We start from the raw sequence: 18,042 nt of genomic DNA on the forward strand, positions 1-18,042 counted from the left end.
CACAGCGTCATCAGGTTTATATCAGACCAGGCGCTGCCATGCTCGTCACAGTCACTTCGGATTAGACAGTGTAGGGAAAGCTGCTGCTGTGTCAGGGAGAGATTTGATCGTGTATTAGGTAGTGTAGGGAGAAAAAACGTACATTACACATATCCATCTTAACAAACAGTCCTTTTGAGGACTAACTAATCCATCTGCAGATATATCAGGCAGGCAGTGTATATAGACAGGCAGGGTATATAACAGACTGCAGTGCACATAGGACAAGAGGCTCCATTCCAGTTCTGCCTTCTGCTACTGTTAGATTTCTAAAAATAGGCCCAGGTCTTAGGGGTCAGGAATAATTTTTTTTGCATCTTAATCCTCATAATTTGCTTAAAAACAATCCAGAGAACACGTTTTTTCTGCGCCATTTGCTTGTTGGCACTGCAGAATACAGCCAGGTCCTTTCTATATTACAGCGCTAAAATCCATCTATTTAAAACTGTGTTTTCTCCGTCACACGGATTACATATACGTTTTCACAAAATACTGCCATTTCTGGCCTTCATTAAAAAAAATGTCAGTGTGTCAGTGTGTCAGTGAAGCAATTCACAGCAGTTTGCTGTTCAAACTACTTAACTACAAGCCAGGTATTTAAAACTGTGTTTTCTCCGTCAAACGGCTCACATATAAGTTCGCTACAAATTCAGTCATTTGTAGTGAGCGTGGAAGATACTGTCCTCCATTTAAAATGGGCAAGGCACGTGGCAAGGGACGGGGAACTGGACGTGATGGTAATGGTGCATGCAGAGGCCAAGGACAAGGCCGTGGGCAAGCCAAAATTGTGCCACAACAAACACCCACATCTTCTCGCCTGACCTTCCTGTCCCAATTTCTAGGGGACTGCAGCACACCACTATTGAACCCAGAGCAGTGTCAAAAGGTTGTTGGTTGGATAGCGGATAATGCTTCCAGTCACTTAGCCACCACCACCACCCTTTTTCCACACGGTCAAGTCTCAGTAGCCGTGAGTCTGGACCGCATATTCCTCACCCTGATCCTCCTTCCTCCCACCATGCCGAGTACCCAGAGAAAACTGATCCCACACTTGGACACTCTGAAGAGCTGTTCACTTTTCCATTTATAGATTCGGGCCTCTCGCTCGGTCCACTTGAAGCGGGGCAAGTGGAGATCGCGTGTAGCGATGCCCAAATATTTGAGCAGCCACGGTCACACGAAGGCGACGGTGGGAAAATGTCACAAGAGGTGGACGATGATGAGACACATTTGCCAGAAAGTCAGGAGGAGGACCAGGGTGCAGAAGTGGAAGACGAGGTGGTGTACGATATAGTAACTGACCCAACCTGGCTGGAGGACATGCAGAGCGAGGACAGCAGCACACAGGGGGAGGGAGGCAGAGCATCCCAACAGGCAGGAAGAAGCAGTGTGGTGGCCGCAGACAGAAGGCAGGCAACCATTCCTCCTAACACCAACACGTAGGGAGTTGTCAGTACAGGTCTTCCCGAGTCTGGTTGTTTATTAAAGACTCTGCCGATAACCCTAAAAAAGGCCATTTGCACCACCTGCTAGGCCATCATCAGCAGGGGTGGCAAAACGACCAGTCTGACCACCACCAGCGTGATCAGGCACATGGCAGCAAAGCACCCAACTTTGTGGGCCGAACCCCAGGGTCCAGGAACAGTGTCTGCGGGTAGCACTGATGCGCCCCCTGGGCCGTGTGTGGGGGAATAGCCGGAGCCGGGTCTCTGTGTAATGCTGGGGCTTTGTAGTCTCCGTGGCGGCGACCCGGTCCCGTGGCTTAGGGTGGTCAAACCAGTGGCGGATCTGTTTATTTGGTTTTTAAAGTTTAAATATCCGACTACGCCAACCGTGGATTACGGTCACTGAGAACCATCGCTGCAGGGCAGACCGCTGAGGCTGATGTTGTGTGCACAGCAGAGGGTAGTATAACTCCCCACGGGAGGAGTATAGCCTCAGGGCAGTGAGTGCAGATGATGGGGGTGATGGTGCGTGGGAGCAACAGTAATGACTCAGAGTCCAGTGATGCAGTCCAGGGTCTTTACTCACAGTTTTACACTCCAAGCCACTTCTGCAGATAAGGGCTGCCCTCGTCGTACTGTGCTCACCAGGTGAGGGGCTCGGCCAACTCCCAGGTACCTTTGGAATGCTTTTCAGGACCCCCGTCGTGTGTCCTTTCTCTGGCCCGTCATACCCCACAATTGACCACGTTTCTGTCCAGCTGCCTCGGGCCTTGGCGGGCAAACATATGTTCTGTTTCCCTGGGCCCTATATGGTGCCTTCCTAATGGGTGCAGTGAGGGGCCGTAACACGTGCAATGCCACGGCCTCCGGTTACTAGCTGAGGGTAGTTACTCTCCTCCACTAGATGAGGGATCCGGTTCCCTTTCTTGGCCTGACCCCCCCTACTCTGGTAGCGGCGGGCGTACGGTGGCGACTGGCCGGTCCGCACCCCTGGGGTCCCTTCACTCCACTCCTGGAGCCTCCTCCGTTCCTCTCCTTTCTGTTTTCTTCTCCTCCAGGCCCAGGCCTTGTGACTTGGTCTGCCCACGGATTAGAGCTCTTACAGAGCCCTTGCTCCCGGTCTTCCTCTCTCTCTGCTCTCTCACCTCTCTCCCCAACTCCAAGATGGTGCCCACCTTATATACTCCTACTTTTCAGTGCACCCAGAATCTACTCTCCCCACCCACACACTACCGGGTTCCCCCTTTCTAGGTGTTCCCTCCCCCCACTCCAGCCAGGGACAGGGACAGTTGTGCTCACACTTGGGAGCATTGTCGCCCTGCCCCCCCCCCAGAAATGTGGTGTAGTGCATGTGGGTGTTAGGGTCCTGAGCCACACTCCATCCTTCCCTGGAAGTGAGATATCACACCTCTGGGTGAGATGCAATACCTCTGCAGCGACCGAACCCTCGGGGCGCTACAGCACCATTGCTTCTTCTGCTGTTGTGCATGCAAGCCAATCCCCTGTCCATGGTGCATGCGAAGATGCCTCCTGCCCTGCACCTGTCATTGCACACTCTCAAGTAGCAGCATCAGGAAGCACATCCATGTCCTTGTCCCAGCGAAGCGATCAGTTGTCCATAACCCAGTCCTTGGAAAGCAAGCGAAAATATGCAGCTAACGCCCCACAGGCCACACTACTAAATTCTCATATTTCACGACTGCATGCACTCGAAATGTTGCCTTTTAGGCTCGTAGAGACAGAAGCATTCCGCAACCTGATGGCGGCAGCCGTCCCTCGGTACTCAGTCCCCAGCTGCCACTATTTCTCCCGGTGTGCTGTCCCTGCATTACACAAGCACGTGTCCCAAAACATTAGCCGTGCTCTCAACAATGCAGTTACCGGTAAAGTCCACCTAACCACGGACACGTGGACAAGTGCTTGTGGGCAGGGATGGTACATCTCCCTGGCGGCTCACTGGGTTAACATAGTGGAAGCCAGGACCCAGTCGCACCTTGAGACGGAACACGTCCTCCCGACACCAATGATTGCACTAGGTCAATCAGAGTTGCCCCCATGGTCTACAGCTCCTGCACCTCATCCTCCTCAGTCTCCTCCTCCTCTTCAGCCTCCATCTCCGAAATGACCACATCAGTCACAAGCTGGAAGCACTGCAGCACTGCCTCGGCCAAGCGGCAAAAGGCTGTGCTGAAGCTAATTTGCTTAGGTGAAAAAACGCACAATGCAGAAGAGTTGTGGACAGCTCTGAAAGAGCAGGCAGATCTGTGGCTCACACCGCTGAACCTACAGCCAGGCATGGTCATGTGTGACAATGGCCGGAACCTGGTGGCGGCTCTTAGGCGAGGCGAGCTCACACAGGTAGCATGCCTGGCCCATGTGCTTAACCTCGTGGTTCAGCGGTTTCTCAAATCCTACCTGGAGCTGCCAGATCTGCTTGTTAAAAGTACGCTGCCTGTGTGCCCATTTTAGAAAGTCAGCCACAGCTTCCGCTGCCCTTGCATTGTTTCAGCAGCATTTGCAGCTACCGGCTCACAGACTAGTGTGTGATGTCCCCACGCGTTGGAACTCTACACTGCAGATGTTGGGAAGGATTTGTGAGCAGAAGAGGGCAGTTGTTGAGACCCAGCATCAACAAGGCCATCGGTATTCAGTTCAGACTCCACACATAAGACCTCAGGAGTGGACATGGATGTCAGACATATGTACCATGCTCCAAAACTTTTAGGACTCCACCAAGATGGTGAACGGCAATGACGCCATAATTCGCGTCACCATCCCGCTTCTCTGTCTTCTGAAACACTCTCTGCTCACAATCAAAGAGGATGCATTGCAGGCGGAGCACGATGAGATGGAGCAAGGAACCATACAGGGTGATTACACACAGCCAAGCCTCATCTCATCCCATGCACTATAGACGGTACTACCTGCACAGCTGTCATACCATCTGTTCAGCGTGGATGGCCAGAGGACAGAGAGGAGGAGGAGGAGGAAAGCATGGTCAGTCATCCTCTTGGTGAGGACACGGAAGTCTTGCCTGTTAGTAGTCTGGCACGCATGACTAAGTTTATGTTACGCTGCGTTTCCCATGACCCTCGCATTCTCAAAACTTTGGGCGACAGTCATTACTGGTTGGTGACACTTCTAGACCCACACTACAAGGAGAACTTTATATCTCTTATTCCTGAGGCGGACAGGTCTACAAAAATGGGGCTGTACCAGAAGGCCCTTGTTGCGGAACTATTAAAAAAATTCCAATCTGAAAATGCTGGCGGAAGAGGGCACACTTTGTTGCACAACCAAGGAGTAAAGGTGAGAGAGACACAACTTCAATCCAGCAGACACAGGGGAGTACTGTCAAAGTTCTGGGAGAGTTTTCTCAGACCCTCCAATCAGACAGGCCCTGAGGCGCGGGGTACTCTCACAAGGAGTGCAAAGTTTGGGAAGATGCTGAGGGAATACCTTGCTGACCGTACCAACATCCTCCATGATTCCTCTGTGCCTTATAATTATTGGGTATCCAAGCTGGATACGTGGAATGAACTGGCTCTCTATGCCTTGGAGGTCCTGGCCTGCCCTGCCACCAGCATTTTATCAGAGCGGGTTTTTAGTGCCGCTGGTGGAATTATAACTGATAAGCGCATCCGCCTGTCAACTGAAAATGCTGACAGACTAACTCTTATAAAAATGAAGAAGGGCTAGATTGGGCCAGACTTCTCAACACCACTGAATGATAGCAGCGTAACATAAACTCCAATCCAGTGTCTTTTCTGGAGAGGTGTATTCCCATGCACCTTTTGACACCCACACATGGGTATACGCTTCCTGATTTTGGCTATTTGCTCTTGTCCTCCTCCTTCTCCTCATCCTCCACCACCATATCACCAGGGTGACCGTGGTCCGTGATGCAACACCCACCTAATTTTTTTAAAGGGTGTTTATGATGCCCGTAAAAAATTTTTTTGATGCAGTATGTTCATGTATACCCCCAGGGGTAAATGTTTGTCAGCCCATACACTTAGTGCATGGGCATTACAAGTATAGGAGGCCCACTCCTTTCTAATGGAAACATTTTTTTATGAGGCCCTCCTCCACATCTCTTCCAAGGGGCATTGGAGTGCCTCCAAATTTTTGGCAGCCCTTGCATTCACTGCATAGGCCAACACTATGGGAGACTCTCTCCTTTCTAATGGGAATTTGTCGTTACTGTGGCCTTGCCCTATATGTCTTTAACTTCTTAGTGGGGTTTTTCCTAAAATTGTCAGCCGTTGGACTCACTGCATACCCTATAACTGTATAGCAGACTCTCTCCTTTCTAATGGGAACCTGTCGCACCTTGTTACTGTGGTCCTGCTTTGTGTGTGTTTAAATTCTTAGTGGCGTTTTTCGTAAAATTGTCAGCCGTTGGACTCACTGCATACCCTATAACTGTATAGCTGACTCTCTCCTTTCTAATGGGAACATGTCATACTTGTTACTGTGGCCCTGCTCCATGTGTCTTTCAATTCTTAGTGGGGTTTTTCCTAAAATTGTCAGCCGTTGGACTCACTGCATACCCTATAACTGTATAGCAGACTCTCTCCTTTCTAATGGGAACATGTCTTACCTTGTTACTGTAGCCCTGCTTTATGTGTCTTTAAATTCTTAGTGGGGTTTTTCCCAAATTTTGGCAGCCCTTGCAGTCACAGCATGGGCATTACCACTTATAGGAGACCCGCTCCTTTATAATGGGAACATTTTTTTTACTGAGACCCTCCTCTATGTCTCTTCAAAGGGATATTGGGTTGCGTCCAAATTTTTGGCAGCCCTTGAAGTCACTGGATACGCAATATCAGTATAGGAGACCTACTTGTTAATAATGGGAACAACAAAGCATAGCCGGCTGATGGGTCTCTAACAATAGCGAGGGCCGACTGCTGGCCTTTTAAGAATAGTAATGGCCGTCTGATGTCCCTATAAAAATAGGCTTTATGACTTTCAGAGTCCCTCCATCATAAATAGAACAGGAAATGTCTGATGATGTGTCACACACCACATTGCCAGCTAAGGTTGTAAAATGTTAAAATGACATTTCCCGGTGAATGCATTTGTCTTAAAAAGAACTTAAAAAAAACAAAACAATAGGATCTTTCTTTAGCATAAAAAAAGCGTCACCAATTTAACAACAATGTAATCACATTGTTCAGCTCATGCACCTCCCCTCCATCTCCGAAATGACCACATCAGTCACAAGCTGACAGCACTGCAGCACTGGCTTGGCCAAGCAGCAACAGGTTGTGCTGAAGACAACATGCTTAATGCTTAATTGACAAACCGCCCAGCGCTGCAGAGTTGTTGAAAGCTGTAACACAGCAGCCTGATCTGTGGCTCTCACCGCTGAACATACAGCCAGGCATGGTCGTGTGTGACAATGGGCGGAACCTGGTGACGGAGAAATGACACCCACAGTAGATACGGTTTCCCTCTATGCCAGTCCTTTCGCCGAGCTAAAGAATATGGCTGTGGTGAAATACAACTCCCACTGAGAAGCTGTTTCAGATTGAAAAACATTGTGCTCACCAGAGGATTTGATTTTGAGGGCTAACCTTTCTCCCCCGCTCAAGAGCCCCATAGCAGCTGCAAAATTAGCGCTATCATGAACTTTCCTGAGGTAGAAGCCAAGGCACACCAGAGGATTCTCTGGTGGGACCGTCCAACCATGCCGAGAAGCAGTACTGGCTAAGAAAAGTGTGTGGAAAGGTTCCTGGGCACTCTATGGCTGCTTTTTTAATGTGGATTGGCCATGCTTGTGCATGTTATTTCTCAAACCGCATTACAGATCAGACCATTGTCCAACTCTGTATTCAAGAAATTAAATGCGCAAAGAAAGATATGTGTGTGTCAAAGCACCACCGACAAGGGCGAGTTGATGTTGGACGGGCTGCCATTGCTTCTGCAACAAGCTGCATTACAGGACTTCCTGTGAGAAATGACTTGCAGGGTAGATAGGGTTTTCCTCTATGCCAGTTCTTTCAATGAGCTAAATACAACTGTCAGCAAAAAAAAGTTTTGGACTGGCTCCGTACCATCCATGGCCACATTCACCTGTCCACGCGTTTGTGGTTAGGCGGTCCTTCCCAGTAAGTGCACTGGGGAGGGCACGGGTAGTGTTGTGGGACCCATGTTTGTGGAAGGCGGAGGCGATACCGGGAAATATAGTGGTGGCTGTTGACCGAGTATGGACACCCGGCCGCCGCCGGCATGAGGTTGTGAAAAGCTTCCGCCTCCACAAGCTTAATAGGCCACATTTCAAGTGGAAGCAGCTGTCCAAAATTTGGCAGTATAGTATTGCAGCCTGTGGGTGGGTGGCTGGCTGACTGCATACTTGCGCTTGCATTCCAAAGAATGGGGTAGGGACAACTGAATGCTGCAGTGGGACAAGGACGTGGACGGTAATGGTTGCAAGTCTGCAACGACAGGTGCATGGCGGGAGGCATCTTTGCATGTGCCAAGGATAGCTTATGATGGCCACACTTTTAGGCAGTGACCTGGAAGTCAGAGATGCTTCCAGTGGTCTTCCCCATGCTGTTCCCTTGTCTTTTCAGCACTGTATGCATGTGTCTGATGATGTGTCACACACCACATGGCCAGATAAGGTTGTAAAATGTTAAAATTACATTTCCTGGTGAATACATTTGTCTTGGTTGAAAGCAATGCAAAAGTGCAAAAACGCATCAAAAACGCAACGTGTGAACATAGCCCAAGGTGTGGAGGAGTATTTTGGGTTTTGGTTATTTATTTTGCCTTCTATACAAGTCATTACCCTGGAAAGGATGTTCCTTAACATATTTCCCAGGAAAATCCATTTTGGTTTTGTTTTTGTATGTTTTATTGTGAGTCCGTAAAAGTGGCGTAATACTCTGACAACGTTAACAGCAGTGACCTGGGAGTCAGAAATGCTTCCAGGGGTCTTCCCCATGCTGTTCCCATGTCATTTGAGCACTGTTCCCATCGATTTGGGCAATTCTTATGAAAAATGCTTGAGTTTCCCATAGACTTACATTGGGCTCGTTGCTCGAGTACCCGAGCATTTTAGTGCTCGCTAATCACTACATACAATATAACAAACCATCTACTTACATTTATCTTACCTGCTCACTGTAGTGATTCAGGAGATTTATCGCAGTCAGCAGCAAAAGGAACAAGTATGGTTGGCTGAGACGCAGGGGCTGCAGTTCATGTGGCATCCTGAATACTGCAAAAATGGTCAATAAGGGTTGGACTAGGAAATGAAATAAATATTGCCCTATTTTTTCCTTTATTTTCACCTAACTTTATTTGTGTTCAAAAAAGCTTACAAAAACGCATGTAAAAAAACATGAAAAAATGCATCAAAAACGAACCTAAAATCTGCATGCGTTTTTCTGGCAAGGAGATGCAGAAATGGTCAGGAAAATTTCTGCTTCATTTCGGCATCATGGACACTTAGCCTTAGTATACCTTTTGTTTATAAGTGCAGATATTCTAATGTTCCAAAATATTCATTTATTAATACATTTTTATGTTATTGATACCATTGCTAATACAAACAAATACATACCTATTTAAGCTGGATAGGATCCACAAAGGAGAACTCCGGCCCATCCACTCCTCACTATCACCTCTCGGTTCCTCATCACATCTTTTGATCACCACCACTCACACTGAAATCCCCAGGTCTGTGATGCTAGACTCGGACTTCCAGCTCTGATGGGGCCCGGGATGGTTCTGCACAATGTCACAACATTGTGACTTCACAATGTGTGCCATGACTTTACATGCACATGCACAATCTGTGAAGTTCAGAAGATGTGAAAAGGTCCAAATGTGTGATGGTTATGAGCAGGGAGGTTAGTGGTGAGGTGAGTATAAGGATTTTTTAACATTTTTTTAACCCTTTGATGGCTCATTACGGTTCAGTTGCCAGCACAGAAGCAGATTGGTGAATGCAAATTTTAGTAAAATTAAAGAATTCAATTCCACTTGAATATATTCACTAATACCTAGAAATATGTACTAGATACTGTAGCGTCGGCATCCCTGCCTCCTGCTAGGCAGGGACGCCGTTCCCCTCACTTCTCCGCTCCGTGCCCGGCAGCTTCCTCCCGCTCTGCTGGCAGCGCGCGCTGCTTCCCGTCCTCTGTGCTTAGGGCGCGCGCGCGCTCCCCCTGTCTTAAAGGGGCCGCGCGCGCCGTCCTAAGGAGTCCCCGGCCAATGGCCGGAGGACCTCAACATTAGAGATGAGCGTTGTTCTACTCTAACTGTTCGCCAATCTCAAATTCGAGCTGTTTTGGGCGGTGTTCGAGCCGTTCGGCGAACACGAACGATTTGAGAAAAATTCGGCTGTTCGAGGTTATGTTCGATAACTGTTCGTGCACCAAAATCATAACTGGATTTTTTCTCAGTAATGATGAAAATTAATGTTAATACGCAGTTTGAGTGTACAGCGGGGTGGGGGAGGGGCAGGGGATGGATCTCTGCAGGAATAATGAAGATCTCCATTTTTTTTTCTCTTTCCCGCATTTACAGTGGGGAGGTGCAATCTGTCAGCCTATCAGCAGCGCACACACGGAGCGAAGTGCTTTTTTTCACACAAGCAAGGGCATGTGTCATTGGCAGTGTATGTCACATGTCCTTGCCCTATAAGACCAAGCCATTTTCCCCGTCGCCACCATTTTCTCACTGCTGCAGCTGCGTGTTAGACGGCACCGCTGTTGCTGTGTGCGCTATACCTTGTTAATTTCAAGCCAATTTTCGCACAAATCTACAGATAGCTTGGGAATAGGGAATAGTTGTGATTGCAGTCCTTTTAAGGACTAGGTTACAGCATTTCCTACGACTTTTATCAGGCAGGTCTGTGCTCTTAAATAGATAGGTTGTGGGAGTAAAGAGTAATTGTAATTGGAGTCCTTTTCAGGACTAGGTTACATCAGTTCCTATCAGTTTTTGCCAGGCAGGTCTGTGCCAGTGCTGTGCAAGTTTTTTTCACAGCATTTGGCTGAATCTAGCAAAGCTAATCCTTTTTGGCCTATTGCAGAGTGTGTTAGTCAGTGGAGTAGCCTATCTGTGTTGCAAGATATACCACTTGTGTATAGAATACCAATTTTTTTACTGCACCTAGTGAAGTAAAATCTTTTGGGCATAGCATCATTCTATTAGTCCATCTATACTGACCTCCATCAGGTTGCAAATTGAATATAATTTTTTTCTGCATCTAGCTCTGAAAATATATTTGGCCTTCTAGCAGTGTGTGGGACTTTCTCTATTAGTCCATCTATACTGACCTCCATCAGGTTGCAAACTGAATATATTTTTTTCTGCATCTACCTCTGAAAAAATATTGGGCTTGTAGCTGTGTGTGGGACTTGTTCTATTAATCCATCTATACAGACCTCCATCAGGTTGCAAACTGAAAATAATTTTTTTCTGCATCTACCTCTGAAAAAATATTTGGGCTTCTAGCTGTGTGTGGAACTTGTTCTATTACTCCATCTATACTGACCTCCATCAGGTTGCAAATTGAATATAATTTTTTTTCTGCATCTAGCTCTGAAAAAATATTGGGCTTCTAGCTGTGTGTGGGACTTGTTGTATTAGTCCATCTATACTGACCTCCATCAGGTTGCAAACTGAATATATTTTTTTCTGCATCTACCTCTGAAAAAATATTGGGATTCTAGCTGTGTGTGGGACTTGTTCTATTAATCCATCTATACAGACCTCCATCAGGTTGCAAACTGAATATAATTTTTTTCTGCATCTAGCTCTGAAAACATATTTGGCCTTCTAGCAGTGTGTGGGACTTTCTCTATTAGTCCATCTATACTGACCTCCATCAGGTTGCAAATTAAAAATAATTTTTATCTGCATCTAGCTCTGAAAAAATATTTGGGCTTCTAGCTGTGTGTGGGACTTGTTCTATTACTCCATCTATACTGACCTCCATCAGGTTGCAAATTGAATATAATTTTTTTCTGCATCTAGCTCTGAAAAAATATTGGGCTTCTAGCTGTGTGTGGGACTTGTTGTATTAGTCCATCTATACTGACCTCCATCAGGTTGCAAACTGAATATAATTTTTTTCTGCATCTAGCTCTGAAAAAATATTTGGCCTTCTAGCAGTGTGTGGGACTTTCTCTATTAGTCCATCTATACTGACCTCCATCAGGTTGCAAATAAAAAATAATTTTTATCTGCATCTACCTCTGAAAAAATATTTGGGCTTCTAGCTGTGTGTGGGACTTGTTCTATTACTCCATCTATACTGACCTCCATCAGGTTGCAAATTGAATATAATTTTTTTCTGCATCTAGCTCTGAAAAAATATTGGGCTTCTAGCTGTGTGTGGGACTTGTTGTATTAGTCCATCTATACTGACCTCCATCAGGTTGCAAACTGAATATATTTTTTTCTGCATCTACCTCTGAAAAAATATTGGGCTTCTAGCTGTGTGTGGGACTTGTTCTATTAATCCATCTATACAGACCTCCATCAGGTTGCAAACTGAATATAATTTTTTTCTGCATCTAGCTCTGAAAAAATATTTGGCCTTCTAGCAGTGTGTGGGACTTTCTCTATTAGTCCATCTATACTGACCTCCATCAGGTTGCAAATTAAAAATAATTTTTATCTGCATCTACCTCTGAAAAAATATTTGGGCTTCTAGCTGTGTGTGGGACTTGTTCTATTACTCTATCTATACTGACCTCCATCAGGTTGCAAATTGAATATAATTTTTTTATGCATCTAGCTCTGAAAAAATATTGGGCTTCTAGCTGTGTGTGGGACTTGTTGTATTAGTCCATCTATACTGACCTCCATCAGGTTGCAAACTGAATATATTTTTTTCTGCATCTACCTCTGAAAAAATATTGGGCTTCTAGCTGTGTGTGGGACTTGTTCTATTAATCCATCTATACAGACCTCCATCAGGTTGCAAACGGAATATAATTTTTTTCTGCATCTAGCTCTGAAAAAATATTTGGCCTTCTAGCAGTGTGTGGGACTTTCTCTATTAGTCCATCTATACTGACCTCCATCAGGTTGCAAATTAAAAATAATTTTTATCTGCATCTAGCTCTGAAAAAATATTTGGGCTTCTAGCTGTGTGTGGGACTAGTTCTATTACTCCATCTATACTGACCTCCATCAGGTTGCAAATTGAATATAATTTTTTTCTGCATCTAGCTCTGAAAAAATATTGGGCTTCTAGCTGTGTGTGGGACTTGTTGTATTAGTCCATCTATACTGACCTCCATCAGGTTGCAAACTGAATATATTTTTTTCTGCATCTACCTCTGAAAAAATATTGGGCTTCTAGCTGTGTGTGGGACTTGTTCTATTAATCCATCTATACAGACCTCCATCAGGTTGCAAACTGAATATAATTTTTTTCTGCATCTAGCTCTGAAAAAATATTTGGCCTTCTAGCAGTGTGTGGGACTTTCTCTATTAGTCCATCTATACTGACCTCCATCAGGTTGCAAATTAAAAATAATTTTTATCTGCATCTAGCTCTGAAAAAATATTTGGGCTTCTAGCTGTGTGTGGGACTTGTTCTATTACTCCATCTATACTGACCTCCATCAGGTTGCAAATTGAATATAATTTTTTTCTGCATCTAGCTCTGAAAAAATATTGGGCTTCTAGCTGTGTGTGGGACTTGTTGTATTAGTCCATCTATACTGACCTCCATCAGGTTGCAAACTGAATATATTTTTTTCTGCATCTACCTCTGAAAAAATATTGGGCTTCTAGCTGTGTGTGGGACTTGTTCTATTAATCCATCTATACAGACCTCCATCAGGTTGCAAACTGAATATAATTTTTTTCTGCATCTAGCTCTGAAAAAATATTTGGCCTTCTAGCAGTGTGTGGGACTTTCTCTATTAGTCCATCTATACTGACCTCCATCAGGTTGCAAATTAAAAATAATTTTTATCTGCATCTAGCTCTGAAAAAATATTTGGGCTTCTAGCTGTGTGTGGCACTTGTTCTATTACTCCATCTATACTGACCTCCATCAGGTTGCAAATTGAATATAATTTTTTTCTGCATCTAGCTCTGAAAAAATATTGGGCTTCTAGCTGTGTGTGGGACTTGTTGTATTAGTCCATCTATACTGACCTCCATCAGGTTGCAAACTGAATATATTTTTTCTGCATCTACCTCTGAAAAAATATTGGGCTTCTAGCTGTGTGTGGGACTTGTTCTATTAATCCATCTATACAGACCTCCATCAGGTTGCAAACTGAATATAATTTTTTTCTGCATCTAGCTCTGAAAAAATATTTTTCCTTCTAGCAGTGTGTGGGACTTTCTCTATTAGTCCATCTATACTGACCTCCATCAGGTTGCAAATTAAAAATAATTTTTATCTGCATCTACCTCTGAAAAAATATTTGGGCTTCTAGCTGTGTGTGTGACTTGTTCTATTACTCCATCTATACTGACCTCCATCAGGTTGCAAATTGAATATAATTTTTTTCTGCATCTAGCTCTGAAAAAATATTGGGCTTCTAGCTGTGTGTGGGACTTGTTGTATTAGTCCATCTATACTGACCTCCATCAGGTTGCAAACTGAATATATTTTTTTCTGCATCTACCTCTGAAAAAATATTGGGCTTCTAGCTGTGTGTGGGACTTGTTCTATTAATCCATCTATACAGACCTCCATCAGGTTGCAAACTGAATATAATTTTTTTCTGCATCTAGCTCTGAAAAAATATTTGGCCTTCTAGCAGTGTGTGGGACTTTCTCTATTAGTCCATCTATACTGACCTCCATCAGGTTGCAAATAAAAAATAATTTTTATCTGCATCTACCTCTGAAAAAATATTTGGGCTTCTAGCTGTGTGTGGGACTTGTTCTATTACTCCATCTATACTGACCTCCATCAGGTTGCAAATTGAATATAATTTTTTTCTGCATCTAGCTCTGAAAAAATATTGGGCTTCTAGCTGTGTGTGGGACTTGTTGTATTAGTCCATCTATACTGACCTCCATCAGGTTGCAAACTGAATGTATTTTTTTCTGCATCTACCTCTGAAAATATATTGGGCTTCTAGCTGTGTGTGGGACTTGTTCTATTAATCCATCTATACAGACCTCCATCAGGTTGCAAACTGAATATAATTTTTTTCTGCATCTAGCTCTGAAAAAATATTTGGCCTTCTAGCAGTGTGTGGGACTTTCTCTATTAGTCCATCTATACTGACCTCCATCAGGTTGCAAATTAAAAATAATTTTTATCTGCATCTACCTCTGAAAAAATATTTGGGCTTCTAGCTGTGTGTGGGACTTGTTCTATTACTCTATCTATACTGACCTCCATCAGGTTGCAAATTGAATATAATTTTTTTCTGCATCTAGCTCTGAAAAAATATTGGGCTTCTAGCTGTGTGTGGGACTTGTTGTATTAGTCCATCTATACTGACCTCCATCAGGTTGCAAACTGAATATATTTTTTTCTGCATCTACCTCTGAAAAAATATTGGGCTTCTAGCTGTGTGTGGGACTTGTTCTATTAATCCATCTATACAGACCTCCATCAGGTTGCAAACTGAATATAATTTTTTTCTGCATCTAGCTCTGAAAAAATATTTGGCCTTCTAGCAGTGTGTGGGACTTTCTCTATTAGTCCATCTATACTGACCTCCATCAGGTTGCAAATTAAAAATAATTTTTATCTGCATCTAGCTCTGAAAAAATATTTGGGCTTCTAGCTGTGTGTGGGACTTGTTCTATTACTCCATCTATACTGACATCCATCAGGTTGCAAATTGAATATAATTTTTTTCTGCATCTAGCTCTGAAAAAATATTGGGCTTCTAGCTGTGTGTGGGACTTGTTGTATTAGTCCATCTATACTGACCTCCATCAGGTTGCAAACTGAATATATTTTTTTCTGCATCTACCTCTGAAAAAATATTGGGCTTCTAGCTGTGTGTGGGACTTGTTCTATTAATCCATCTATACAGACCTCCATCAGGTTGCAAACTGAATATAATTTTTTTCTGCATCTAGCTCTGAAAAAATATTTGGCCTTCTAGCAGTGTGTGGGACTTTCTCTATTAGTCCATCTATACTGACCTCCATCAGGTTGCAAATTAAAAATAATTTTTATCTGCATCTAGCTCTGACAAAATATTTGGGCTTCTAGCTGTGTGTGGGACTTGTTCTATTACTCCATCTATACTGACCTCCATCAGGTTGCAAATTGAATATAATTTTTTTCTGCATCTAGCTCTGAAAAAATATTGGGCTTCTAGCTGTGTGTGGGACTTGTTGTATTAGTCCATCTATACTGACCTCCATCAGGTTGCAAACTGAATATATTTTTTTCTGCATCTACCTCTGAAAAAATATTGGGCTTCTAGCTGTGTGTGGGACTTGTTCTATTAATCCATCTATACAGACCTCCATCAGGTTGCAAACTGAATATAATTTTTTTCTGCATCTAGCTCTGAAAAAATATTTGGCCTTCTAGCAGTGTGTGGGACTTTCTCTATTAGTCCATCTATACTGACCTCCATCAGGTTGCAAATTAAAAATAATTTTTATCTGCATCTACCTCTGAAAAAATATTTGGGCTTCTAGCTGTGTGTGGGACTTGTTCTATTACTCCATCTATACTGACCTCCATCAGGTTGCAAATTGAATATAATTTTTTTCTGCATCTAGCTCTGAAAAAATATTGGGCTTCTAGCTGTGTGTGGGACTTGTTGTATTAGTCCATCTATACTGACCTCCATCAGGTTGCAAACTGAATATATTTTTTTCTGCATCTACCTCTGAAAAAATATTGGGCTTCTAGCTGTGTGTGGGACTTGTTCTATTAATCCATCTATACAGACCTCCATCAGGTTGCAAACTGAATATAATTTTTTTCTGCATCTAGCTCTGAAAAAATATTTGGCCTTCTAGCAGTGTGTGGGACTTTCTCTATTAGTCCATCTATACTGACCTCCATCAGGTTGCAAATTAAAAATAATTTTTATCTGCATCTAGCTCTGAAAAAATATTTGGGCTTCTAGCTGTGTGTGGGACTTGTTCTATTACTCCATCTATACTGACATCCATCAGGTTGCAAATTGAATATAATTTTTTTCTGCATCTAGCTCTGAAAAAATATTGGGCTTCTAGCTGTGTGTGGGACTTGTTGTATTAGTCCATCTATACTGACCTCCATCAGGTTGCAAACTGAATATATTTTTTTCTGCATCTACCTCTGAAAAAATATTGGGCTTCTAGCTGTGTGTGGGACTTGTTCTATTAATCCATCTATACAGACCTCCATCAGGTTGCAAACTGAATATAATTTTTTTCTGCATCTAGCTCTGAAAAAATATTTGGCCTTCTAGCAGTGTGTGGGACTTTCTCTATTAGTCCATCTATACTGACCTCCATCAGGTTGCAAATTAAAAATAATTTTTATCTGCATCTAGCTCTGACAAAATATTTGGGCTTCTAGCTGTGTGTGGGACTTGTTCTATTACTCCATCTATACTGACCTCCATCAGGTTGCAAATTGAATATAATTTTTTTCTGCATCTAGCTCTGAAAAAATATTGGGCTTCTAGCTGTGTGTGGGACTTGTTGTATTAGTCCATCTATACTGACCTCCATCAGGTTGCAAACTGAATATATTTTTTTCTGCATCTACCTCTGAAAAAATATTGGGCTTCTAGCTGTGTGTGGGACTTGTTCTATTAATCCATCTATACAGACCTCCATCAGGTTGCAAACTGAATATAATTTTTTTCTGCATCTAGCTCTGAAAAAATATTTGGCCTTCTAGCAGTGTGTGGGACTTTCTCTATTAGTCCATCTATACTGACCTCCATCAGGTTGCAAATTAAAAATAATTTTTATCTGCATCTACCTCTGAAAAAATATTTGGGCTTCTAGCTGTGTGTGGGACTTGTTCTATTACTCCATCTATACTGACCTCCATCAGGTTGCAAATTGAATATAATTTTTTTCTGCATCTAGCTCTGAAAAAATATTGGGCTTCTAGCTGTGTGTGGGACTTGTTGTATTAGTCCATCTATACTGACCTCCATCAGGTTGCAAACTGAATATATTTTTTTCTGCATCTACCTCTGAAAAAATATTGGGCTTCTAGCTGTGTGTGGGACTTGTTCTATTAATCCATCTATACAGACCTCCATCAGGTTGCAAACTGAATATAATTTTTTTCTGCATCTAGCTCTGAAAAAATATTTGGCCTTCTAGCAGTGTGTGGGACTTTCTCTATTAGTCCATCTATACTGACCTCCATCAGGTTGCAAATTAAAAATAATTTTTATCTGCATCTACCTCTGAAAAAATATTTGGGCTTCTAGCTGTGTGTGGGACTTGTTCTATCACTCCATCTATACTGACCTCCATCAGGTTGCAAATTGAATATAATTTTTTTCTGCATCTAGCTCTGACAAAATATTGGGCTTCTAGCTGTGTGTGGGACTTGTTGTATTAGTCCATCTATACTGACCTCCATCAGGTTGCAAACTGAATATATTTTTTTCTGCATCTACCTCTG

Source organism: Phyllobates terribilis, unplaced genomic scaffold (genome assembly GCF_046119375.1).
Source record: "Phyllobates terribilis strain yellow unplaced genomic scaffold, ASM4611937v1 Scaffold_1__5_contigs__length_1240528914, whole genome shotgun sequence".
Taxonomy (NCBI): Eukaryota; Metazoa; Chordata; class Amphibia; order Anura; family Dendrobatidae; genus Phyllobates; species Phyllobates terribilis.